Below are 26,549 nucleotides of genomic sequence, written 5' to 3' on the forward strand. Positions count from 1 at the left end.
AAAATGTATTGTCATTTGGCAACGAAACCAAGAATTTCACATATTACAAGTCGATAGGAAATTACTTCAACACCAAAAACCGATTGGTTACACTGGGGATTGAACACAGGACCTTCTGCGTGTGAAGCAGACGTGATGACCACTCCACTATGAAACCTTTGAAATCCTGCAAAGTAATGGCAATTAGAGACGAGTTTTGACCGCCAGGGGAAAAAAACAAATTCGTAGCTCTGTTGGTGATGGAAGCTAAAACATCCCGTTATTCGGCAACAAAGCCAAGAACTTTATATACTGCAGGTTGATAGGGGATTATTTCAACACCAAGAACACATGGGTTTCACTGGGGCTTGAACCCCGGACCTTCTGCGTGTAAAGCAGACGTGATTTCCACTACACTATGAAACCTTAGAAAACCTGCAAAGTAATGGCAATTAGAGACGAGTTTTGACTGCCAGGGAAAAAAAAAAACAAATTCGTAGCTCTGTTGGGGATGGAAGCCAAAACATCCCATCATTCGGCAACAAAGCCAAGAACTTCATATATTGTAGTTTAATTGAGTATTATTTCAACACCAAGAACAGTTTGGTTTTACTGGGGATTGAACGGAGGACCTTCTGCGTGTTAAGCAGACGTGATGACCACTACTCTATGAAACCTGATGGAAAGTTACTGTGTATTGGCTAGCAGAGCAGAATTGTGACTGACGGGGCCTTTTTATTGCTGAAGGAAAGTATTTTTGGTTAATGAAACATTTACAATTTTTATTACATATTTTACCAGTTTTATTCCTACAAAGGGATTTTGCTTAAAAGGAAGTTTACATTGAATGTGTTACTTTTTTCCACATAGTTTAGTTGTTTGCTTTTGTATTTAAAGGAACTATATATTTTGAAATAAACAGGATTTTTATAATATGGGATTATGTTTTCTGCTAAAATGGTCAATAAAAAAGAAACCCAAAATCGTAGTTCTCTTGGTGAGGGAAGCCAAAATAAATTATCAGTTGGCAACAAAACCAAGCATTTCATATACTACAGGTTGATAGCAAATTACTTCAACAGCGAAAACAGCTTGTTTTTCCTGGGGATTGAACCCAGGACCTTCTGCGTGTGAAGTAGACGTGATGACCACTCCACTATGAAACCTGTGAAATCCTGCAAAGTAATGGCAGTTAGAGATGAGTTTTGACCGCCAGTGGAAAAAAAAAAAATAATTTGTAGTTCTGTTTGTGATGGAAGCCAAAACATACCATCATTCGGCAACAATGCCAAGAACTTCATATATTGTAGTTGGATAGCAAATTATTTCAACACAAAGAACAGATTGGTTTCACTGGGGATTGAACCCAGGACTTTCTGCGTGTTAAGCAGACGTGATGACCACTACATTATGGAACCTGACGAAAAGTTACTGTGTATTTACTAGCAGAGCAGAATTGTGACTGACGGGGCCTTTTTATTGCTGAAGGAAAGTATTGTTGGTTAATGAAACATTTACAATTATTATTACATATTTTACCAGTTTTATTCCTACAAAGGGATTTTGCTTAAATTGAAGTTTATATTGAATGTGTTACTTTTTTCTCCATAGTTTGGTCTTTTGCTTTTGTATTTATGGGAACTATATAATTCGAAACAAATAGGATTTTTATAATATGGGATTATGTTTTCTGCTAAAATGGTCAATAAAAAAGAAACCCAAAATCGTAGTTCTCTTTGTGATGGAAGCCAAAATGTATTGTCATTTGGCAACGAAACCAAGAATTTCACATATTACAAGTCGATAGGAAATTACTTCAACACCAAAAACAGATTGGTTTCACTAGGGATTGAACCCAGGACCTTCAGCGTGTGAAGCAGACGTTATGACCACTACACTATGAAACCTTTGCAATCCTGCAATGTAATGGCAATTAGAGACGAGTTTTGACCGCCAGGGGAAAAAAACCAAATTCGTAGCTCTGTTGGTGATGGACGCTAAAACATCCCGTTATTCGGAAACAAAGCCAAGAACTTTATATACTGCAGGTTGATAGGGGATTATTTCAACACCAAGAACACATGGGTTTCACTGGGGATTGAACCCAGGACCTTCTGCGTGTTAAGCAGACGTGATTTCCACTACACTATGAAACCTTTGAAAGCCTGCAAAGTAATGGCAATTAGAGACGAGTTTTGACCTCCAGGGAAAAAAAAAACAAATTCGTAGCTCTGTTGGGGATGGAAGCCAAAACATCCCATCATTCGGCAACAAAGCCAAGAACTTCATATATTGTAGTTTTATTGAGTATTATTACAACACCAAGAACAGATTGGGTTTACTGGGGATTGAACGCAGGACCTTCTGCGAGTTAAGCAGACGTGATGACCACTACTCTATGAAACCTGATGGAAAGTTACTGTGTATTGGCTAGCAGAGCAGAATTGTGACTGACGGGGCCTTTTTATTGCTGAAGGAAAGTATTTTTGGTTAATGAAACATTTACAATTTTTATTACATATTTTACCAGTTTTATTCCTACAAAGGGATTTTGCTTAAAAGGAAGTTTACATTGAATGTGTTACTTTTTTCCACATAGATTAGTTGTTTGCTTTTGTATTTAAAGGAACTATATATTTTGAAACAAACAGGATTTTTTTAATATGGGATTATGTTTTCTGCTAAAATGGTCAATAAAAAAGAAACCCAAAATCGTAGTTCTCTTGGTGAGGGAAGCCAAAATATATTATCAGTTGGCAACAAAACAAAAAATTTCATATAATACAGGTTGATAGCAAATTACTTCAACAGCGAAAACGGCTTGTTTTTACTGGAGATTGAACCTAGGACCTTCTGCGTGTGAAGTAGACGTGATGACCACTCCACTATGAAACCTATGAAATCCTGCAAAGTAATGGCACATAGAGACGAGTTTTGACCGACAGGGGAAAAAAAATAAAATAATTTGTAGTTCTTTTTGTGATGGAAGCCAAAACATACCATCATTCGGCAACAATGCCGAGAACTTCATATAGTGTAGTTGGATAGCGTATTATTTCAACACTAAGAACAGATTGGTTTCACTGGGGATTGAACCCAGGACCTTCTGCGTGTTAAGCAGACGTGATGACCACTACACTATGAAACCTGACGAAAAGTTACTGTGTATTGGCTAACAGAGCAGAATTGTGACTGACGAGGCCTTTTTATTGCTGAAGGAAAGTATTTTTGTTAATGAAACATTTACAATTATTATTACATATTTTACCAGTTTTATTCCTACAAAGGGATTTTGCTTAAATTGAAGTTTATATTGAATGTGTTACTTTTTTCTCCATAGTTTGGTCTTTTGCTTTTGTATTTATGGGAACTATATATTTTGAAACAAATAGGATTTTTATAATATGGGATTATGTTTTTAACCAAAAAAGTATTTTTGGTTAATGAAACATTTACAATTATTATTACATATTTTACCAGTTTTATTCCTACAAAGGGATTTAGCTTAAATCCACTACACTATGAAACCTTTGAAATCCTGCAAAGTAATGGCAATTAGAGACGAGTTTTGACCGCCAAGGGAAAAAAAACAAATTCGTAGCTCTGTTGGTGATGAAAGCTAAAACATCTGGTTATTCGGCAATAAAGCCAAGAACTTTATATACTGCAGGTTGATAGGGGATTATTTCAACACCAAGAACACATGGGTTTCACTGGGGATTGAACCCAGGACCTTCTGCGTGTAAAGCAGACGTGATTTCCACTACACTATGAAACCTTAGAAAGCCTGCAAAGTAATGGCAATTAGAGACGAGTTTTGACTGCCAGGGAAAAAAAAAAAATAATTTGTAGTTCTGTTTGTGATGGAAGCCAAAACATCCCGTCATTCGGCAACAAAGCCGAGAACTTCAAATATTGTAGTTGGATAGCGTATTATTTCAACACTAAGAACAGATTTGTTTCACTGGGGATTGAACTCAGGACCTTCTGCGTGTTAAGCAGACGTGTGACCACTACACTATGAAACCTGACAAAAAGTTACTGTGTATTGGCTAGCAGAGCAGAATTGTGACTGACGGGGCCTTTTTATTGCTGAAGGAAAGTATTTTTAGTTAATGAAACATTTACAATTATTATTACATATTTTACCAGTTTTATTGCTACAAAGGGATTTTGCTTAAATTGAAGTTTATATTGAATGTGTTACTTTTTTCTCCATAGTTTGGTCTTTTGCTTTTGTATTTATGGGAACTATATAATTTGAAACAAGTAGGATTTTTATAATATGGGATTATGTTTTCTGCTAAAATGGTCAATAAAAAAGAAACCCAAAATCGTAGTTCTCTTTGTGAAGGAAGCCAAAATGTATTGTCATTTGGCAACGAAACCAAGAATTTCACATATTACAAGTCGATAGGAAATTACTTCAACACCAAAAACAGATTGGATTCACTGGGGATTGAACCCAGGACCTTCTGCATGTGAAGCAGACGTGATGACCACTACACTATGAAACCTTTGAAGTCCTGCAAAGTAATGGCAATTAGAGACGAGTTTTGACCGCCAGTGGAAAAAAAACAAATTCGTAGCTCTGTTGGTGATGGAAGCTAAAACATCCCGTTATTCGGCAACAAAGCCAAGAACTTTATATACTGCAGGTTGATAGGGGATTATTTTAACACCAAGAACACATGGGTTTCACTGGGGCTTGAACCCAGGACCTTCTGCGTGTAAAGCAGACGTGGTTTCCACTACACTTTGAAACCTTAGAAAGCCTGCAAAGTAATGGCAATTAGAGACGAGTTTTGACTGCCAGGGAAAAAAAAAAAACAAATTCGTAGCTCTGTTGGGGATGGAAGCCAAAACATCCCATCATTCGGCAACAAAGCCAAGAATTTCATATATTGTAGTTTAATTGAGTATCATTTCAACACCAAGAACAGTTTGGTTTTACTGGGGATTGAACAGAGGACCTTCTGCGTGTTAAGCAAACGTGATGACCACTACTCTATGAAACCTGATGGAAAGTTACTGTGTATTTGCTAGCAGAGCAGAATTGTGACTGACAGGGCATTTTTATTGATGAAGGAAAGTATTTTTGGTTAATGAAACATTTACAATTTTTATTACATGTTTTACCAGTTTTATTCCTACAAAGGGATTTTGCTTAAATTGAAGTTTATATTGAATGTGTTACTTTTTTCCACATAGTTTAGTTGTTTGCTTTTGTATTTAAAGGAACTATATATTTTGAAACAAACAGGATTTTTATAATATGGGATTATGTTTTCTGCTAAAATTGTCAATAAAAAAGAAACCCAAAATCGTAGTTCTCTTGGTGATGGAAGCCAAAATATATTATCAGTTGGCAACAAAACAAAGAATTTCATATGTTACAGGTTGATAGCAAATTACTTCAACAACGAAAACGGCTTGTTTTTACTGGGGATTGAACCCAGGACCTTCTGCGTGTGAAGTAGCCGTGATGACGACTCCACTATGAAACCTGTGAAATACTGCAAAGTAATGGCATTTAGAGACGAGTTTTGACCGCCAGGGGAAAAAAAAAAATAATTTGTAGTTCTGTTTGTGATGGAAGCCAAAACATCCCGTCATTCGGCAACAAAGCTGAGAACTTCAAATATTGTAGTTGGATAGCGTATTTTTTCAACACTAAGAACAGATTGGGTTCACTGGGGATTGAACTCAGGACCTTCTGCGTGTTAAGCAGACGTGTGACCACTACACTATGAAACCTGATGAAAAGTTACTGTGTATTGGCTAGCAGAGCAGAATTGTGACTGACGGGGCCTTTTTATTGCTGAAGGAAAGTATTTTTAGTTAATGAAACATTTACAATTATTATTACATATTTTACCAGTTTTATTCCTACAAAGGGATTTTGCTTAAATTGAAGTTTATATTGAATGTGTTACTTTTTTCTCCATAGTTTGGTCTTTTGCTTTTGTATTTATGGGAACTATATATTTTGAAACAAATAGGATTTTTATAATATGGGATTATGTTTTTAACCAAAAAAGTATTTTTGGTTAATGAAACATTTACAATTATTATTACATATTTTACCAGTTTTATTCCTACAAAGGGATTTAGCTTAAATCCACTACACTATGAAACCTTTGAAATCCTGCAAAGTAATGGCAATTAGAGACGAGTTTTGACCGCCAGGGGAAAAAAAACAAATTCGTAGCTCTGTTGGTGATGGAAGCTAAAACATCCCGTTATTCGGCAATAAAGCCAAGAACTTTATATACTGCAGGTTAATAGGGGATTATTTCAACACCAAGAACACATGGGTTTCACTGGGGATTGAACCCAGGACCTTCTGCATGTAAAGCAGACGTGATTTCCACTACACTATGAAACCTTAGAAAGCCTGCAAAGTAATGGCAATTAGAGACGAGTTTTGACTGCCAGGGAAAAAAAAAATAATTTGTAGTTCTGTTTGTGATGGAAGCCAAAACATCCCGTCATTCGGCAACAAAGCCGAGAACTTCAAATATTGTAGTTGGATAGCATATTATTTCAACACTAAGAACAGATTTGTTTCACTGGGGATTGAACTCAGGACCTTCTGCGTGTTAAGCAGACGTGTGACCACTACACTATGAAACCTGACAAAAAGTTACTGTGTATTGGCTAGCAGAGCAGAATTGTGACTGACGGGGCCGTTTTATTGCTGAAGGAAAGTATTTTTAGTTAATGAAACATTTACAATTATTATTACATATTTTACCAGTTTTATTGCTACAAAGGGATTTTGCTTAAATTGAAGTTTATATTGAATGTGTTACTTTTTTCTCCATAGTTTGGTCTTTTGCTTTTGTATTTATGGGAACTCTATATTTTGAAACAAATAGGATTTTTATAATATGGGATTATGTTTTCTGCTAAAATGGTCAATAAAAAAGAAACCCAAAATCGTAGTCCTCTTTGTGAAGGAAGCCAAAATGTATTGTCATTTGGCAACGAAACCAAGAATTTCACATATTACAAGTCGATAGGAAATTACTTCAACACCAAAAACAGATTGGTTTCACTGGGGATTGAACCCAGGACCTTCTGCGTGTGAAGCAGACGTGATGACCACTCCACTATGAAACCTTTGAAATCCTGCAAAGTAATGGCAATTAGAGACGAGTTTTGACCGCCAGTGGAAAAAAAACAAATTCGTAGCTCTGTTGGTGATGGAAGCTAAAACATCCCGTTATTCGGCAACAAAGCCAAGAACTTTATATACTGCAGGTTGATAGGGGATTATTTTAACACCAAGAACACATGGGTTTCACTGGGGCTTGAACCCAGGACCTTCTGCGTGTAAAGCAGACGTGGTTTCCACTACACTTTGAAACCTTAGAAAGCCTGCAAAGTAATGGCAATTAGAGACGAGTTTTGACTGCCAGGGAAAAAAAAAAAACAAATTCGTAGCTCTGTTGGGGATGGAAGCCAAAACATCCCATCATTCGGCAACAAAGCCAAGAACTTCATATATTGTAGTTTAATTGAGTATCATTTCAACACCAAGAACAGTTTGGTTTTACTGGGGATTGAACAGAGGACCTTCTGCGTGTTAAGCAAACGTGATGACCACTACTCTATGAAACCTGATGGAAAGTAACTGTGTATTTGCTAGCAGAGCAGAATTGTGACTGACAGGGCATTTTTATTGATGAAGGAAAGTATTTTTGGTTAATGAAACATTTACAATTTTTATTACATATTTTACCAGTTTTATTCCTACAAAGGGATTTTGCTTAAATTGAAGTTTATATTGAATTTGTTACTTTTTTCCACATAGTTTAGTTGTTTGCTTTTGTATTTAAAGGAACTATATATTTTGAAACAAACAGGATTTTTATAATATGGGATTATGTTTTCTGCTAAAATTGTCAATAAAAAAGAAACCCAAAATCGTAGTTCTCTTGGTGATGGAAGCCAAAATATATTATCAGTTGGCAACAAAACAAAGAATTTCATATGTTACAGGTTGATAGCAAATTACTTCAACAACGAAAACGGCTTGTTTTTACTGGGGATTGAACCCAGGACCTTCTGCGTGTGAAGTAGCCGTGATGACGACTCCACTATGAAACCTGTGAAATCCTGCAAAGTAATGGCATTTAGAGACGAGTTTTGACCGCCAGGGGAAAAAAAAAAATAATTTGTAGTTCTGTTTGTGATAGAAGCCAAAACATCCCGTCATTCGGCAACAAAGCTGAGAACTTCAAATATTGTAGTTGGATAGCGTATTTTTTCAACACTAAGAACAGATTGGGTTCACTGGGGATTGAACTCAGGACCTTCTGCGTGTTAAGCAGACGTGTGACCACTACACTATGAAACCTGATGAAAAGTTACTGTGTATTGGCTAGCAGAGCAGAATTGTGACTGACGGGGCCTTTTTATTGCTGAAGGAAAGTATTTTTAGTTAATGAAACATTTACAATTATTATTACATATTTTACCAGTTTTATTCCTACAAAGGGATTTTGCTTAAATTGAAGTTTATATTGAATGTGTTACTTTTTTCTCCATAGTTTGGTCTTTTGCTTTTGTATTTATGGGAACTATATATTTTGAAACAAATAGGATTTTTATAATATGGGATTATGTTTTTAACCAAAAAAGTATTTTTGGTTAATGAAACATTTACAATTATTATTACATATTTTACCAGTTTTATTCCTACAAAGGGATTTAGCTTAAATCCACTACACTATGAAACCTTTGAAATCCTGCAAAGTAATGGCAATTAGAGACGAGTTTTGACCGCCAGGGGAAAAAAAACAAATTCGTAGCTCTGTTGGTGATGGAAGCTAAAACATCCCGTTATTCGGCAATAAAGCCAAGAACTTTATATACTGCAGGTTAATAGGGGATTATTTCAACACCAAGAACACATGGGTTTCACTGGGGATTGAACCCAGGACCTTCTGCATGTAAAGCAGACGTGATTTCCACTACACTATGAAACCTTAGAAAGCCTGCAAAGTAATGGCAATTAGAGACGATTTTTGACTGCCATGGAAAAAAAAAATAATTTGTAGTTCTGTTTGTGATGGAAGCCAAAACATCCTGTCATTCGGCAACAAAGCCGAGAACTTCAAATATTGTAGTTGGATAGCATATTATTTCAACACTAAGAACAGATTTGTTTCACTGGGGATTGAACTCAGGACCTTCTGCGTGTTAAGCAGACGTGTGACCACTACACTATGAAACCTGACAAAAAGTTACTGTGTATTGGCTAGCAGAGCAGAATTGTGACTGACGGGGCCGTTTTATTGCTGAAGGAAAGTATTTTTAGTTAATGAAACATTTACAATTATTATTACATATTTTACCAGTTTTATTGCTACAAAGGGATTTTGCTTAAATTGAAGTTTATATTGAATGTGTTACTTTTTTCTCCATAGTTTGGTCTTTTGCTTTTGTATTTATGGGAACTCTATATTTTGAAACAAATAGGATTTTTATAATATGGGATTATGTTTTCTGCTAAAATGGTCAATAAAAAAGAAACCCAAAATCGTAGTTCTCTTTGTGAAGGAAGCCAAAATGTATTGTCATTTGGCAACGAAACCAAGAATTTCACATATTACAAGTCGATAGGAAATTACTTCAACACCAAAAACAGATTGGTTTCACTGGGGATTGAACCCAGGACCTTCTGCGTGTGAAGCAGACGTGATGACCACTCCACTATGAAACCTTTGAAATCCTGCAAAGTAATGGCAATTAGAGACGAGTTTTGACCGCCAGGGGAAAAAAAACCAATTCGTAGCTCTGTTGGTGATGGAAGCTAAAACATCCCGTTATTCGACAACAAAGCCAAGAACTTTATATACTGCAGGTTGATAGGGGATTATTTCAAGACCAAGAACACATGGGTTTCACTGGGGCTTGAACCCAGGACCTTCTGCGTGTAAAGCAGACGTGATTTCCACTACACTATGAAACCTTAGAAAGCCTGCAAAGTAATGGCAATTAGAGACGAGTTTTGACTGCCAGGGAAAAAAAAAACAAATTCGTAGCTCTGTTGGGGATAGAAGCCAAAACATCCCATCATTCGGCAACAAAGCCAAGAACTTCATATATTGTAGTTTAATTGAGTATCATTTCAACACCAAGAACAGTTTGGTTTTACTGGGGATTGAACGGAGGACCTTCTGCGTGTTAAGCAGACGTGATGACCACTACTCTATGAAACCTAATGGAAAGTTACTGTCTATTGGCTAGCAGAGCAGAATTGTGACTGACGGGGCCTTTTTATTGCTGAAGGAAAGTATTTTTGGTTAATGAAACATTTACAATTTTTATTACATATTTTACCAGTTTTATTCCTACAAAGGGATTTTGCTTAAAAGGAAGTTTACATTGAATGTGTTACTTTTTTCCACATAGTTTAGTTGTTTGCTTTTGTATTTAAAGGAACTATATATTGTGAAACAAACAGGATTTTTATAATATGGGATTATGTTTTCTGCTAAAATGGTCAATAAAAAAGAAACCCAAAATCGTAGTTCTCTTGGTGAGGGAAGCCAAAATAAATTATCAGATGGCAACAAAACCAAGCATTTCATATACTACAGGTTGATAGCAAATTACTTCAACAGCGAAAACAGCTTGTTTTTTCTGGGGATTGAACACAGGACCTTCTGCGTGTGAAGTAGACGTGATGACCACTCCACTATGAAACCTGTGAAATCCTGCAAAGTAATGGCATTTAGAGATGAGTTTTGACTGCCAGGGGAAAAAAAAAAAATAATTTGTAGTTCTCTTTGTGATGGAAGCCAAAACATACCATCATTCGGCAACAATGCCAAGAACTTCATATATTGTAGTTGGATAGCGTATTATTTCAACACTAAGAACAGATTGGTTTCACTGGGGATTGAACTCAGGACCTTCTGCGTGTTAAACAGGCGTGTGACCACTACACTATGAAACCTGACAAAAAGTTACTGTGTATTGGCTAGCAGAGCAGAATTGTGACTGACGGGGCCTTTTTATTGCTGAAGGAAAGTATTTTTAGTAATGAAACATTTACAATTATTATTACATATTTTACCAGTTTTATTCCTACAAAGGGATTTTGCTTAAATTGAAGTTTATATTGAATGTGTTACTTTTTTCTCCATAGTTTGGTCCTTTGCTTTTGTATTTATGGGAACTATATATTTTGAAACAAATAGGATTTTTATAATCTGGGATTATGTTTTCTGCTAAAATGGTCAATAAAAAAGAAACCCAAAATCGTAGTTCTCTTTGTGATGGAAGCCAAAATGTATTGTCATTTGGCAACGAAACCAAGAATTTCACATATTACAAGTCGATAGGAAATTACTTCAACACCAAAAACAGATTGGTTTCACTGGGGATTGAACCCAGGACCTTCTGCGTGTGAAGCAGACGTGATTTCCACTACACTATGAAACCTTTGAAATCCTGCAAAGTAATGGCAATTAGAGACGAGTTTTGACCGCCAGGGGAAAAAAAACAAATTCGTAGCTCTGTTGGTGATGGAAGCTAAAACATCCCGTTATTCGGCAACAAAGCCAAGAACTTTATATATTGCAGGTTGATAGGGGATTATTTCAACACCAAGAACACATGGGTTTCACTGGGGATTGAACCCAGGACCTTCTGCGTGTAAAGCAGACATGATTTCCACTACACTATGAAACCTTTGAAAGCCTGCAAAGTAATGGCAATTAGAGACGAGTTTTGACCGCCAGGGAAAAAACAAACAAATTCGTAGCTCTGTTGGGGATGGAAGCGAAAACATCCCATCATTCGGCAACAAAGCCAAGAACTTCATATATTGTAGTTTAATTGAGTATTATTTCAACACCAAGAACAGATTGGTTTTACTGGGGATTGAACACAGGACCTTCTGCGTGTTAAGCAGTCGTGATGACTAGAGATGAGCGAACTGGTCCCGGTTCGGCTCGAGGCGGTTCGCCGAACGGAGGTCCCGTTCGAGTTCAGTTCGTCGAACGTTCGACGAACCGAACTCGAACGTATAGGCTATAATGGGAGGCAATCACAAACATATAAAAATGCATGATAAATGTACACAAAAAGTTAATAAACATTGCCATAACACTTACCGGTCCTCGCGATCCCTTCTGCACTCTGTCTCCTGCCGCTATTCCATCCGATGATCGCTGAATCCTCCCCGTGACCAGCACTGCCAGCAGAGATGCAGGACCTACGTCAAAATAGCCATGTGACCAGTCACGTGGCTATTATCTCATTGGCTACAGACTGGTCACATGACTATGACACGTCATGTAGGACCTGCGAGTGCATCTCTCCGGTACACGGTGCACATATGTGTATCGCCGTGTACCGGCGACATGCTCTAGCACACGGTCGACTCCCCGTTCCGTTAGGGACCGGCTGACACAGCCGGTCATTAACGGAGATCACCGTTGCCATAGCAACGCAGTTAGCGGTGACGTCACCGCTAACCGCGGCTCCGAGAGCACCGTTGCTATGGTAACGCGTCTGTCAGCGTTACCGCTGTTACCGCTGACAGCCAGCACTGATCACTCACGGAGTGAAGGCTGCACGATTGTAGTGAGCATTGTAGTGAGGATGAGGTTCCCCAGCCCCAAGTGATGAGCTGGTGAACCTCATCCTTCCTCACTACAATCGTCACTACTACTACACTAGAAAGAAGACAGAAGAGCAGGATCGTGGAGGGCTGACAGGGGGTAATAAAGATGGAGTCTCTAATGTGTCTGTGTATTTATTTCTATTAAAGTATTTTTTCTCTGTGTGGTGTCTTTTTTTTAACCCTTTATTGGAGATTCTTAATGGCCGGGTCAAACGTGCCTGACATTGAGAATCTCTGGCTTAATACTGGCTAGTAAAACAAAGCCAGTATTAACTCATGATTACCCAACAAGCCACCCGGCTCCAGGGCTGTTGGAAGAGTTGGATACAGCGCCAGATGATGGCGCTTCTATGAGAGCGCCATTTTCTGGGACGGCTGCGGACTGAAATCCGCAGCAGAGGCACCCAGAAACCTCGGGCTAACCTGTGCTGCGGATTCCAATCCCCAGCTGCCTAGTTGTACCCGGCTGGACACAAAAATGGGGCGAAGCCCACGTCATTTGTTTTTTAATTATTTCATGAAATAAGTGAAATAATTAAAAAAAAACGGGCTTCCCTATATTTTTGGTTCCCAGCCGGGTACAAATAGGCAACTGGGGGTTGGAGGCAGCCCGTGGCTGCCTGCTGTACCTGGCTAGCATACAAAAATATGGCGAAGCCCACGTCATTTTTTTGGTGGGCAAAAAAATTCTGCATACAGTCCTGGATGGAGTATGCTGAGCCTTCTAGTTCTGCAGCTGCTCTCTGCTCTTCTCCATACAGACAGACAGCAGCTGCAGAACTACAAGGATCAGCATACTCCATCCAGGACTGTATGCAGAAGTTTTTTGCCCCCTGAAAAAATTATGTGGGCTTCGCCATATTTTTGTATGCTAGCCAGGTACAGGAGGCAGGTACGGCTGCCCCCAACCCCCAGTTGCCTATTTGTACCCGGCTGGGAACCAAAAATAAAGGGAAGCCCTTTTTTATTATTTCATGAATTTCATGAAATAATTAGAAAACAAATGACGTAGGCTTCGCCCCATTTTTGTGTCCAGCCAGGTACAACTAGGCAGCTGGGGATTGGAATCCGCAGCACAGGTTGGCCTGAGCTTTCTGGGCCCCACTGCTGCGAATTGCAGTCTGCAGCCGCCTCAGAAAATGGCATTTTCATAGAAGCGCCATCTTCTGGCGCTGTATCCAACTCTTCCAGCACCTGCCTGCTATACCTGGCTAGCATACAAAAATATGGCGAAGCTCACGTCCTTTTTTTGTAGTTTTTTGGCAAAAAAAATAAAAAATGCTTCCCTGGATTTTCCATTGCCAGTGAAGGTAACACCAAGCAGTGGGGGTTAGCAGCCAGTAGCTGCTTGGATTACCCTTAGCTAGCAATACAAAAAATGCAGCGGGAGCCCATATATATTTTTTTTAATTATTTATTTAAATAACTAAAAATAAAATGGGCTTCCCTGTATTTTGATTGCTGGACATCACAGTGCTGTAAAAATAAATCTTTAAAAAAATGACGTAGCGCTCCGCGGTATTTTTGATTCTCAGCGCAGATAAAGCAGACAGCTATGGGTTGCCACCCCCATCTGCCTGCCGTTACCTTGGTTGGCAATCAAAATACAGGGAAGCCCATTAATTTTTTCTATTTAAAAAATAGTTAAAAAAAAAAATGACGTTGGGTCCCCCCATTTTTGATAGCCAGCTAGGGTAAAGCAGACGGCTGTAGCCTGAAAACCACAGCTGGCAGCTTTAGCGTGGTTGGGGATCCAATGTGGAGGTCCCCTCAGGCTCTTTTTTATAATTATTTTATAAATATTAATAATTACACAATAAAAGTAGGGTCCCCCCCAAATTGGATCACCAGCCAAGGTAAAGCGGACAGCTGTGGTCTGGGATTCTCAGGGTGGGAAGGTCCATAGTTATTGGGCCTTCACAGCCTAAAAATAGCAGGCCGCAGGCACCCCAGACGTGGCGCATCCACTAGATGCGCCAATCCTGGCGCTTCACCCCAGCTCATCCCGTGCCCTGGTGCAGTGGCAAACAGGGTAATAAATCGGGAAAAAGTGGAGAATAAGAGGAGAAAAAGTGGAGAAAAAAATGGAGAAAAAGTGGTGAAAAAGTGGAGAAAAAGTGGAGAAAAAAATGTAGAAAAAGTGGAGAAAAAATGTAGAAAAAGTGGAGAAAAAGTGGAGAATAAGTGGAGAAAAAGTGGAGAAAAAAGTTGAGAAAAAAATAGAGAAAAAGTGGAGAAAAAGTAGAGAAAAAGTGGAGAAAAAGTGGAGAAAAAGTGGAGAAAAAAGTGGAGAAAAAAATAGAGAAAAAGTGGAGAAAAAGTGGAGAAAAAGTGGAGAAAAAAGTGGAGAAAAAAATAGAGAAAAAGTGGAGAAAAAGTGGAGAAAAAGTGGAGAAAAAAGTGGAGAAAAAAATAGAGAAAAAGTGGAGAAAAAGTGGAGAAAAAGTGGAGAAAAAAATGGAGAAAAAGTGGAGAAAAAGTGGAGAAAAAGTGGAGAAAAAAATGGAGAAAAAGTGGAGAATAAGTGGAGAAAAAGTTAAGAATAAGTGGAGAAAAAAATGGAGAAAAAGTGGAGAAAAAGTAGAGAAAAAGTGGAGAATAAGTGGAGAATAAGTGGAGAAAAAATGTAGAAAAAGTGGAGAAAAAATGGAGAATAAGTGGAGAAAAAGTGGAGAATAAGTGGAGAATAAGTGGAGAAAAAGTGGAGAATAAGTGGAGAAAAAAATGGAGAAAAAGTGGAGAAAAAATGTTGAAAAAGTGGAGAAAAAATGGAGAAAAAGTGGAGCACCCTTTGGTGCCTTTCATGTGGCACTAAGGGGTGCTTAGCTTTTTATTTAGCCAAAAAAATGAAAAAAAAAATGACGTAGGGTTCCCCCTAGTTTTGTAGCCAGCTGGGGTAAAGCAGACGGCTGCAGCCTGCAGACCACAGCTGGCAACCTCACCTTGGCTGGTAATCCAAAACTGAGGGCACCCCACGCTGTTATTTTAAATTAAATAAATAATTAAAAAAAAAACACGTAGGGGTCCCCCAAAATTGGATCACCAGCCAAGGTAAAGCAGACAGCTGGGGCCTGATATTCTCAGACTAGGGAGGTCCATGGTTATTGGACTCTCCCCAGCCTAAAAATAGCAGGCCGCAGCCGCCCCAGAAGTGGCGCATCCATTAGATGCGCCAATCCTGGTGCTTCGCCCCAGCTCATCCCGCGCCCTAGTTCGGTGGCAAACGGGGTAATATATGGGGTTAATACCAGATGTGTAATGTCACCTGGCATTAAGCCCTGGGGTTGGTGAGGTCAGGCGTCTATCAGATACCCGACATCACCAACCCAGTCAGTAATAAAAAAAAATAGACGACAAACACATTTTTATTTGAAAAAACACTCCCCAAAACATTCCCTCTTTAACCAATTTATTAGAATGAAAAATAAATCCAGGTCTGGTGTAATCCAAGGGGTTGCCATGACGATCCACACTGTCCCAGTCAATGAAGAACAGAATGTTCCCCATTGGCTGGGAGAGCAGTGCAGTGACCTGAGCTAACATCAATGGGTCAGCCCAGGTCACTGCAGGGCATGACAAGTGCTGCTGTCAGCGAGGTACATTACCTGCGCTGATCTCCAGCACTGCCGACAACCCCTGTCACTGAGTTCAATGACCGGAGCCTTCACACCAAGTCTCGCGAGAGGCCCGTGACGTCACCGCTAGTCAGTCTCGGGTCGGAAGCGAGAGGTGACGTGACAAGCGGCGGCCATGGAGGACAGTGACAGCGCTGAGGTCGGGATGGCAGGACTTCATCACCGCAGGTAAGCCGAGCGGGAATGTGTGTGTGAGTGTGTGTGTGAGTGTATGTGTACATGCCGCGGGCAGGAGGGGGAGGAGCGAGCTGAGCGGGGAAGTGTGGGCTTCCTGCACGTAACTAGGATAAACATCGGGTTACTAACCAAAGCGCTTTGGTTGGATACCCGATGTTTTTCTTGGTTACCAGCTTGTGGCAGGCTGCCAGTGATGGCTCCTGCACACTGTAGCCGTAAAAAGCCCTGCTTTTTACTGCTAGAACCGTTCTCGAACATTTCTAGAACTATCGAGCTTTTGCAAAAAAGCTCGAGTTCTAGTTCGATCTAGAACAGCCCCAAAAATCACTCGAGCCCCGAACTGGAGAACCTCGAACCGCGAACCGCGCTCAACTCTAGTGATGACCACTACTCTATGAAACCTGATGGAAAGCTACTGTGTATTGGCCAGCAGAGCAGAATTGTGACTGACAGGGCCTTTTTATTGCTGAAGGAAAGTATTTTTGGTTAATGAAACATTTACAATTTTTATTACATATTTTACCAGTTTTATTCCTACAAAGGGATTTTGCTTAAAAGGAAGTTTACATTGAATGTGTTACTTTTTTCCACATAGTTTAGTTGTTTGCTTTTGTATTTAAAGGAACTATATATTTTGAAACAAACAGGATTTTTATAATATGGGATTATGTTTTCTGCTAAAATGGTCAATAAAAAAGAAACCCAAAATCGTAGTTCTCTTGGTGATAAAAGCCAAAATATATTATCAGTTGGCAACAAAACAAAGAATTTCATATGTTACAGGTTGATAGCAAATTACTTCAACAGAGAAAACCGCTTGTTTTTACTGGGGATTGAACCCAGGACCTTCTGCGTGTGAAGTAGACGTGATGACGACTCCACTATGAAACCTGTGAAATCCTGCAAAGTAATGGCATTTAGAGACGAGTTTTGACCGCCAGGGGAAAAAAAAACAAATTCGTAGCTCTGTTGGTGCTGGAAGCTAAAACATCCCGTTATTCGGCAACAAAGCCAAGAACTTCATAGATTGTAGATTAATTGAGTATTATTTCAACACCAAGAACAGATTGGTTTTACTGGGGATTGAACGCAGGACCGTCTGCGTGTTAAGCAGACGTGATGACCACTACTCTATGAAACTTGATGGAAAGTTACTGTGTATTGGCTAGCAGAGCAGAATTGTAACTGACGGGGCCTTTTTATTGCTGAAGGAAAGTATTTTTTGTTAATGAAACATTTACAATTATTATTAAATATTTTACCAGTTTTATTCCTACAAAGGGATTTTGCTTAAATTGAAGTTTATATTGAATGTGTTACTTTTTTCTCCATAGTTAGGTCTTTTGCTTTTGTATTTATGGGAACTATATATTTTGAAACAAATAGGATTTTTATAATATGGGATTATGTTTTCTGCTAAAATGGTCAATAAAAAAGAAATCCAAAATCGTAGTTCTCTTTGTGATGGAAGCCAAAATGTATTGTCATTTGGCAACGAAACCAAGAATTTCACATATTACAAGTCGATAGGAAATTACTTCAACACCAAAAACAGATTGGTTTCACTGGGGATTGAACCCAGGACCTTCAGCGTGTGAAGCAGACGTGATGACCACTACACTATGAAACCTTTGCAATCCTGCAATGTAATGGCAATTAGAGACGAGTTTTGACCGCCAGGGGAAAAAAAACAAATTCGTAGCTCTGTTGGTGATGGAAGCTAAAACATCCCGTTATTCGGAAACAAAGCCAAGAACTTTATATACTGCAGGTTGATAGGGGATTATTTCAACACCAAGAACACATGGGTTTCACTGGGGATTGAACCCAGGACCTCCTGCGTATAAAGCAGACGTGATTTCCACTACGCTATGAAACCTTTGAAAGCCTGCAAAGTAATGGCAATTAGAGATGAGTTTTGACCGCCATGAAAAAAAAACCAAATTCGTAGCTCTGTTGGGGATGGAAGCCAAAACATCCCATCATTCGGCAACAAAGCCAAGAACTTCATATATTGTAGTTTAATTGAGTTTTATTTCAACACCAAGAACAGATTGGTTTTACTGGGGATTGAACGCAGGACCTCCTGCGTGTTAAGCAGACATGATGACCACTACTCTATGAAACCTAATGGAAAGTTACTGTGTATTGGCCAGCAGAGCAGAATTGTGACTGACGGGGCCTTTTTATTGCTGAAGGAAAGTATTTTTGGTTAATGAATCATTTACAATTTTTATTACATATTTTACCAGTTTTGTTCCTACAAAGGGATTTTGCTTAAAAGGAAGTTTACATTGAATGTGTTACTTTTTTACACATTGTTTACTTGTTTGCTTTTGTATTTAAAGGAACTATATATTTGGAAACAAACAGGATTTTTATAATATGGGATATGTTTTCTGCTAAAATGGTCAATAAAAAAGAAACCCAAAATCGTAGTTCTCTTGGTGAGGGAAGCCAAAATATATTATCAGTTGGCAACAAAACCAAGAATTTCATATATTACAGGTTGATAGCAAATTACTTCAACAGCGAAAACGGCTTGCTTTTACTGGGGATTGAACCCAAGACCTTCTGCGTGTGAAGTAGACGTGATGACGACTCCACTATGAAACCTGCGAAATCCTGCAAAGTAATGGCATTTAGAGACGAGTTTTGACCGCCAGGGGAAAAAAAAATAAAAATTTTTAGTTCTGTTTGTGATGGAAGCCAAAACATACCGTCATTCGGCAACAATGCCGAGAACTTCATATATTGTAGTTGGATAGCGTATTATTTCAACACTAAGAACAGATTGGTTTCTCTGGGGATTGAACCCAGGACCTTCTGCGTGTTACGCAGACGTGATGACCACTACACTATGAAACCTGACGAAAAGTTACTGTGTATTCGCTAGCAGAACAGAATTGTGACTGACGGGGCCTTTTTATTGCTGAAGGAAAGTATTTTTGGTTAATGAAACATTTACAATTATTATTACATATTTTACCAGTTTTATTCCTACAAAAGGATTTTGCTTAAATTGAAGTTTTTATTGAATGTGTTACTTTTTTCTCCATAGTTTGGTCTTTTGCTTTTGTATTTATGGGAACTATATATTTTGAAACAAATAGGATTTTTATAATATGGGATTATGTTTTCTGCTAAAATGGTCAATAAAAAAGAAACCCAAAATCGTAGTTCTCTTTGTGATGGAAGCCAAAATGTATTGTCATTTGGCAACGAAACCAAGAATTTCACATATTACAAGTCGATAGGAAATTACTTCAACACCAAAAACAGATTGGTTTCACTGGGGATTGAACCCAGGACCTTCTGCGTGGAAGCAGATGTGATGACCACTACACTATGAAACCTTTGAAATCCTGCAAAGTAATGGCAATTACAGACGAGTTTTGACCGCCAGTGGAAAAAAAACAAATTCGTAGCTCTGTTGGTGATGGAAGCTAAAACATCCCGTTATTCAGCAACAAAGCCAAGAACTTTATATACTGCAGGTTGATAGGAGATTATTTCAAGACCAAGAACACATGGGTTTCACTGGGGATTGAACCCAGGTCCTTCTGCGTGTAAAGCAGACGTGATTTCCACTACACTATGAAACCTTTGAAAGCCTGCAAAGTAATGGCAATTAGAGACGAGTTTTGACCGCCAGGGAAAAAAAAAACAAATTCGTAGCTCTGTTGGGGATGGAAGCCAAAACATCCCATCATTCGGCAACAAAGCCAAGAACTTCATATATTGTAGTTTAATTGAGTATTATTTCAACACCAAGAACAGATTGGTTTTACTGGGGATTGAACGCAGGACCTTCTGCGTGTTAAGCAGACGTGATGACCACTACTCTATGAAACCTGATGGAAAGTTACTGTGTATTGGCTAGCAGAGCAGAATTGTGACTGACGGGGCCTTTTTATTGCTGAAGGAAAGTATTTTTGGTTAATGAAACATTTACAATTTTTATTACATATTTTACCAGTTTTATTCCTACAAAGGGATTTTGCTTAAAAGGAAGTTTACATTGAATGTGTTACTTTTTTCCACATAGTTTAGTTGTTTGCTTTTGTATTTAAAGGAACTATATTTTTGGAAACAAACAGGATTTTTATAATATGGGATTATGTTTTCTGCTAAAATGGTCAATAAAAAAGAAACCCAAAATCGTAGTTCTCTTGGTGAGGGAAGCCAAAATATATTATCAGTTGGCAACAAAACCAAGAATTTCATATATTACAGGTTGTTAGCAAATTACTTGAACAGCGAAAACTGCTTGTTTTTACTGGGGATTGAACCCAGGACCTTCTGCGTGTGAAGTAGACGTGATGACGACTCCACTATGAAACCTTTGAAATCCTGCAAAGTAATGGCATTTAGAGACGAGTTTTGACCGCCAGGGGAAAAAAAAAAATAATTTGTAGTTCTGTTTGTGATGGAAGCCAAAACATCCCGTCATTCGGCAACAAAGCCGAGAACTTCATATATTGTAGTTGGATAGCATATTATTTCAACACTAAGAACAGATTGGTTTCACTGGGGATTGAACCCAGGACCTTCTGCGTGTTAAGCAGACGTGATGACCACTACACTATGAAACCTGACGAAAAGTTACTGTGTATTGGCTAGCAGAGCAGAATTGTGACTGACGTGGCCTTTTTATTGCTGAAGGAAAGTATTTTTGGTTAATGAAACATTTACAATTATTATTACATATTTTACCAGTTTTATTCCTACAAAGGGATTTTGCTTAAATTGAAGTTTATATTGAATGTGTTACTTTTTTCTCCATAGTTTGGTCTTTTGCTTTTGTATTTATGGGAACTATATATTTTGAAACAAATAGGATTTTTATAATATGGGATTATGTTTTCTGCTAAAATGGTCAATAAAAAAGAAACCCAAAATCATAGTTCTCTTGGTGATGGAAGCCAAAATATATTATCAGTTGGCAACAAAACAAAGAATTTCATATGTTACAGGTTGATAGCAAATTACTTCAACAGCGAAAATGGCTTGTTTTTACTGGGGATTGAACCCAGGAACTTCTGCGTGTGAAGTAGACGTGATGACGACTCCACTATGAAACCTGTGAAATCCTGCGAAGTAATGGCATTTAGAGACGAGTTTTGACCGCCAGGGGAAAAAAAAAAATAATTTGTAGTTCTGTTTGTGATGGAAGCCAAAACATCCCGTCATTCGGCAACAAAGCCGAGAACTTCATATATTGGAGTTGGATAGCGTATTATTTCAACACTAAGAACAGATTGGTTTCACTGGGAATTGAACCCAGGACTAGAGATGAGCGAACCGGTCGCGGTTCGGCTCGAGTCGGTTCGCCGAACGGGGGTCCCGTTCGAGTTCGGTTCGTCGAACGTTCGACGAACCGAACTCGAACCAATAGGCTATAATGGGAGGCAATCACAAACACATAAAAATGCATTATAAATGTACACAAACAGTTAATAAACATTGCCATAACACTTACCAGTCCCCGCGATCCCTCCTGTACTCTGTCTCCTGCCGCTATTCCATCCGATGATCGCTGAATCCTCCCCGTGACCAGCACTGCCAGCTGAGATGCAGGACCTATCATGACGTCAAAATAGCCATGTGACCAGTCACGTGGCTATTATCTCATTGGCTACAGACTGGTCACATGACTATGACGCATCATGTAGGACCTGCGAGTGCATCTCTCCGGTACATGGTGCACATATGTGTATCGCCGTGTACCGGCGACATGCTCTCCCACACGGTCGACTACCCGTTCCGTTAGGGACCGGCTGACACAGCCGTTCATTAACGGAGATCACCGTTGCCATAGCAACGCAGTTAGCGGTGACGTCACCGCTAACCGCGGCTCCGAGAGCACCGTTGCTATGGTAACGCGTCTGTCAGCGTTACTGCTGTTACCGCTGACAGCCAGCACTGATCACTCACGGAGTGAAGGCTGCACGCTGCTTCCCGATTGTAGTGAGGATTGTAGTGAGGATGAGGTTCCTCAGCCCCAAGTGATGAGCTGGGTAAACTCATCCTCACTACAATCGTCACTACTACTACACTAGTGAGGATTGTAGTGAGGATGAGGTTCCTCAGCCCCAAGTGATGAGCTGGGTAAACTCATCCTCACTACAATCGTCACTACTACTACACTAGTGATGATTGTAGTGAGGATGAGGTTCCTCAGCCCCAAGTGATGAGCTGGGTAAACTCATCCTCACTACAATCGTCACTACTACTACACTAGTGATGATTGTAGTGAGGATGAGGTTCCTCAGCCCCAAGTGATGAGCTGGGTAAACTCATCCTCACTACAATCATCACTACTACTACACTAGTGATGATTGTAGTGAGGATGAGGTTCCTCAGCCCCAAGTGATGAGCTGGGTAAACTCATCCTCACTACAATCGTCACTACTACTACACTAGTGAGGATTGTAGTGAGGATGAGGTTCCTCAGCCCCAAGTGATGAGCTGGGTAAACTCATCCTCACTAAAATCATCACTACTACTACACTAGTGAGGATTGTAGTGAGGATGAGGTTCCTCAGCCCCAAGTGATGAGTTGGTGAACCTCATCCTCACTACAATCATCACTACTACTACACTAGAAAGAAAGAAGACAGAAGAGCAGGATCGTGGAGGGCTGACAGGGGGTAATAAAGATGGAGTCTCTAATGTGTCTGTGTATTTATTTCTATTAAAGTATTTTTTTCTCTGTGTGGTGTTTTTTTTTAACCCTTTATTGGAGATTCTTAATGGCCGGGTCAAACGTGCCTGACATTAAGAATCTCTGGCTTAATACTGGCTAGTAAAACAACGCCAGTATTAACGCATGATTACCCAACAAGCCACCCGGCTTCAGGGCTGTTGGAAGAGTTGGATACAGCGCCAGATGATGGCGCTTCTATGAGAGCGCCATTTTCTGGGACGGATGCGGACTGAAATTCGCAGCAGAGGCGACCAGAAACCTCGGGCTAACCTGTGCTGCGGATTCCAATCCCCAGCTGCCTAGTTGTACCCGGCTGGACACAAAAAATGGGGCGAAGCCCACGTCATTTGTTTTTTAATTATTTCATGAAATAAGTGAAATAATTAAAAAAAACGGGCTTCCCTATATTTTTGGTTCCCAGCCGGGTACAAATAGGCAACTGGGGGTTGGAGGCAGCCCGTGGCTGCCTGCTGTACCTGGCTAGCATACAAAAATATGGCGAAGCCCACGTCATTTTTTTGGTGGGCAAAAAAATTCTGCATACAGTCCTGGATGGAGTATGCTGAGCCTTGTAGTTCTGCAGCTGCTGTCTGCTCTTCTCCATACAGACACACAGCAGCTGCAGAACTACAAGGCTCAGCATACTCCATCCAGGACTGTATGCAGAAGTTTTTTGCCCCCTGAAAAAATTATGTGGGCTTCGCCATATTTTTGTATGCTAGCCAGGTACAGCAGGCAGGTACGGCTGCCCCCAACCCCCAGTTGCCTATTTGTACCCGGCTGGGAACCAAAAATAAAGGGAAGCCCTTTTTCTATTATTTCATGAATTTCATTAAATAATTAGAAAACAAATGACGTAGGCTTCGCCCCATTTTTGTGTCCAGCCAGGTACAACTAGGCAGCTGGGGATTGGAATCCGCAGCACAGGTTGGCCTGAGCTTTCTGGGCCCCACTGCTGAGAATTGCAGTCTTTAGCTGCCTCAGAAAATGGCATTTTCAAAGAAGCGCCATCTTCTGGCGCTGTATCCAACTCTTCCAGCACCTGCCTGCTATACCTGGCTAGCATACAAAAATATGGCGAAGCTCACGTCCTTTTTTTGTAGTTTTTTGGCAAAAAAAATAAAAAATGCTTCCCTGGATTTTCCATTGCCAGTGAAGGTAACACCAAGCAGTGGGGGTTAGCAGCCAGTAGCTGCTTGGATTACCCTTACCTAGCAATACAAAAAATGCAGCGGGAGCCCATATATATTTTTTTTTAATTATTTATTTAAATAACTAAAAACAAATTGGGCTTCCCTGTATTTTGATTGCTGGACATCACAGTGCTGTAAAAATAAATCTTTAAAAAAATGACCTAGCGCTCCGCGGTATTTTTGATTCTCAGTGCAGATAAAGCAGACAGCTATGGGTTGCCACCCCAGTCTGCCTGCCGTTACCTTGGTTGGCAATCAAAATACAGGGAAGCCCATTAATTTTTTCTATTTAAAAAATAGTTAAAAAAAAAAATGACGTTGGGTCCCCCCATTTTTGATAGCCAGCTAAGGTAAAGCAGACGGCTGTAGCCTGAAAACCACAGCTGGCAGTTTTACCGTGGTTGGGGATCCAATGTGGAGGTCCCCTCAGGCTCTTTTTTATAATTATTTTATAAATATTAATAATTACACAATAAAAGTAGGGTCCCCCCCAAATTGGATCACCAGCCAAGGTAAAGCGGACAGCTGTGGTCTGGTATTCTCAAGGTGGGAAGGTACATAGTTATTGGGCCTTCACAGCCTAAAAATAGCAGGCCGCAGGCACCCCAGACGTGGCGCATCCACTAAATGCGCCAATCCTGGTGCTTCACCCCAGCTCATCCCGTGCCCTGGTGCAGTGGCAAACGGGGTAATAAATCGGGTTGATACTAGCTGTAAAGTCACCTGAGATCAAGCCCAGCAGTTTGTGATGTTATGGCGTCTATTAGATACCCAACATCATAAACTGTCAGTACTAACAAAAAAAAAAAAATCGACAAAAGAAATTTATTTGAAAAAACAGTCCCCAAAACATTTCCTCTTTCACCAATTTATTGTAAGAAAAAAAATAAAGGGGTCCCACGACGACTCTGGACCGTCTAGAATATGGGGGGGAGACACTCAGGGAACGTATCCCCCATTTTCTAGGAGTGCGGACCCTTCATGTGAGGAGTGTGGGTGCAATGAATCTGCACTCACTCTCCCTGGGTCCACAGCAGCAGAGTCCATGTCGTAATGGTTGCTACCAAAGCTGCAATGCCCTGCTCATGAGGTAAGGGCATGCCTAATCAGGGGAACTACTGTAGAGGAAGCTCTGCTCACTGGTATATAGGTGCTCAGAGGTAATAATAGATAAAATTAGAGAGTAGCCTCGGCACTCTAAATCTCCCAGACTAAGTCAGTAAGTCACAACGGATAGTAATGCAAAATCACTCTTTATTGGTCCGTATTAAGAAAAAAAAATTTTTCATAAGCATATATGTTTTTGTCCAAAACAAGTTACAAATGACGTTTCGGCCTGAGCCTTCGTCAGATTGGACTTATCTGCATGTAATCATGAAAAATGACAATAATCAGTATCACATAAGAGTGAGAGAACAATAATATAAACTCGAACAATGTAGAGGTACAATTGGGATGCAGCAAAAAAATTGCAACACAGCAAGAAATGAAACACATGATACAAATGTCATAATACAGTACAAGGACAATATAGTAATGACAAATATGGGGTCAGAGTAGGCTTAGACAGCTCTGGTACGAAAAAGATGTCAATCATAAAGTAACATGTGCAGTAGGTGTAGAGCTACAGTATGCATGGCAGAGCTAATGGGTAGACCGACTAATACATAAAGAACGGAGAAAAAGTGGAGAAAAAATGGAGAAAAAGTAGAGAAAAAGTGGAGAAAAAAATGGAGAAAAAGTGGAGAAAAAAATGGAGAAAAAGTGGAGAAAAAAATGGATAAAAAGTGGAGAAAAAGTGGAGAAAAAGTGGAGAAGTGGAGAAAAAGTGGAGAATAAGTGGAGCACCCTTTGGTGCCTTTCATGTGGCACTAAGGGGTGCTTAGCTTTGTATTTAGCCAAAACAATGAAAACAAAATGACGTAGGGTTCCCCCTAGTTTTGTAGCCAACTAAGTAATGGCATTTAGAGACGAGTTTTGACTGCCAGGGGAAAAAAAAATAATAATTTGTAGTTCTGTTTGTGATGGAAGCAAAAACATACCGTCATTCGGCAACAATGCCGATAACTTCATATATTGTAGTTGGATAGCGTATTATTTTTTCAACACTAAGCACAGATTGGTTTCCCTGGGGATTGAACCCAGGACCTTCTGCGTGTTAAGCAGACGTGATGACCACTACATTATGAAACGTGACGATAAGTTACTGT

General features: G+C 39.6%; 9 non-coding genes across 9 annotated transcripts; all 9 read right to left on the reverse strand.

The window, feature by feature from the left end:
• Window positions 1–3,054: 3,054 nt before the first annotated feature.
• TRNAV-AAC (transfer RNA valine (anticodon AAC)) lies at window positions 3,055–3,127 on the reverse strand. The gene has a single exon. It is a non-coding gene; the product is annotated as a tRNA-Val (tRNA).
• Window positions 3,128–3,684: 557 nt separating this feature from the next.
• On the reverse strand, window positions 3,685–3,757 carry TRNAV-UAC (transfer RNA valine (anticodon UAC)). The gene has a single exon. It is a non-coding gene; the product is annotated as a tRNA-Val (tRNA).
• A 2,537-nt stretch (window positions 3,758–6,294) lies between these two features.
• Window positions 6,295–6,367, reverse strand: TRNAV-UAC (transfer RNA valine (anticodon UAC)). Its single transcript has one exon. It is a non-coding gene; the product is annotated as a tRNA-Val (tRNA).
• Window positions 6,368–8,902: 2,535 nt separating this feature from the next.
• TRNAV-UAC (transfer RNA valine (anticodon UAC)) lies at window positions 8,903–8,975 on the reverse strand. Its single transcript has one exon. It is a non-coding gene; the product is annotated as a tRNA-Val (tRNA).
• A 913-nt stretch (window positions 8,976–9,888) lies between these two features.
• On the reverse strand, window positions 9,889–9,961 carry TRNAV-UAC (transfer RNA valine (anticodon UAC)). Its single transcript has one exon. It is a non-coding gene; the product is annotated as a tRNA-Val (tRNA).
• A 1,654-nt stretch (window positions 9,962–11,615) lies between these two features.
• On the reverse strand, window positions 11,616–11,688 carry TRNAV-UAC (transfer RNA valine (anticodon UAC)). Its single transcript has one exon. It is a non-coding gene; the product is annotated as a tRNA-Val (tRNA).
• Window positions 11,689–18,243: 6,555 nt separating this feature from the next.
• Window positions 18,244–18,316, reverse strand: TRNAI-UAU (transfer RNA isoleucine (anticodon UAU)). The gene has a single exon. It is a non-coding gene; the product is annotated as a tRNA-Ile (tRNA).
• Window positions 18,317–19,969: 1,653 nt separating this feature from the next.
• On the reverse strand, window positions 19,970–20,042 carry TRNAV-UAC (transfer RNA valine (anticodon UAC)). The gene has a single exon. It is a non-coding gene; the product is annotated as a tRNA-Val (tRNA).
• Window positions 20,043–20,959: 917 nt separating this feature from the next.
• TRNAV-AAC (transfer RNA valine (anticodon AAC)) lies at window positions 20,960–21,032 on the reverse strand. The gene has a single exon. It is a non-coding gene; the product is annotated as a tRNA-Val (tRNA).
• Between the last annotated feature and the right edge of the window lie 5,517 nt (window positions 21,033–26,549).

This window comes from Anomaloglossus baeobatrachus, chromosome 2 (assembly GCF_048569485.1).
Source record: "Anomaloglossus baeobatrachus isolate aAnoBae1 chromosome 2, aAnoBae1.hap1, whole genome shotgun sequence".
Classification (NCBI taxonomy): domain Eukaryota; kingdom Metazoa; phylum Chordata; class Amphibia; order Anura; family Aromobatidae; genus Anomaloglossus; species Anomaloglossus baeobatrachus.